At 42.3% G+C, this 1015-nt stretch overlaps 1 protein-coding gene across 2 annotated transcripts in view; it reads left to right on the top strand.

Moving 5' to 3' along the window:
* Positions 1-1015, top strand: part of rcor3 (REST corepressor 3) — a 19622-nt gene that overhangs the window by 4514 nt on the left and 14093 nt on the right. The gene's annotated exons all lie outside the window — the stretch shown is intronic.

Below are 1015 nucleotides of genomic sequence, written 5' to 3'. Positions count from 1 at the left end.
AGGCTTTCGAGCCTATGCAGCTTGGAGTAAGACAACATGCATGAAGAGGATGATGTGGACAAAATACTCATTTGCCTAATAATTCTGCACTCCGTGTATGTTAGAATTAATTAATACACAAAGGGTTCATCACACAGCACAATAGTTAACTCATAATATAAATAATTTAATTATTGTAGAAGGAGAACGTTGTGAACTTTGGATAAAGTAAAATTCGCCAACTTAGGATCGATCTGCAAAGGTCTCTGCCCCTTACACCCACCCAACCTACATAGTGTCTTAGTCAGGGATGAGTTGTTGCCCCAAGTGGAGGAGTTTAAATATCTCAGGGTCTGGGGAGAGTTAAACAGTAGATTGACCGACAGATTTGTTCAGCGTCATCTGTGATGCAACGCTGTACCAGACTGTTGTGGTGAAGAAGGAGCTGAGCGCGAAAGCAATGTTCCTACTTTGGCCTATGGCCATGCAACCCGATATCACAGCAAAATGTGTAATGGACATACTGGTCCAACATGTCCATTTCATGATTGAAATGTACATGCTTGCAGTAAGTTGCAGTAAACTGCAGTAACAGCAGGGGGAGACATTTTATTTCAATCCAACATGAAAATAATGATGAGAAAGTGTAGACATTATTAGACATGCAAATACATATTAGACGCCTAGCTTAATAGCTTTTGGCAATTGAGGACCCCATACTCGCTTTTTTGCTCGCTACCAACTTCTTGGCTTTAAATATTTACCCCTGCTGGTAAAGCAACTTCTGCATGCAGTAATGCAACTTCTGCATGGGTGTCCATTTCACGTTTTAGATAGGCAAGAACCGGCATGTCTATTACATGCTTTGCCGTGAAACTGGGTTGGGCCATGAGCTCTGGGTAGTCACCAAAAGAAAGAGATTGCGGAAATGAACACCTAAGGACCTTCTTTAAAGATAGTTGGAAGAAGTATGGCCATACGGGAGGAGCTCAGAATAGGCCCACTACTCCTCCACATCAAAAGGAGCCAGTTGAGG

Source organism: Pundamilia nyererei, unplaced genomic scaffold, assembly GCF_000239375.1.
Source record: "Pundamilia nyererei isolate P.nyererei 1_Seehausen unplaced genomic scaffold, PunNye1.0 scaffold00189, whole genome shotgun sequence".
NCBI classification, from domain to species: Eukaryota; Metazoa; Chordata; class Actinopteri; order Cichliformes; family Cichlidae; genus Pundamilia; species Pundamilia nyererei.
This window is presented reverse-complemented; position numbering and strand designations above follow the sequence as displayed.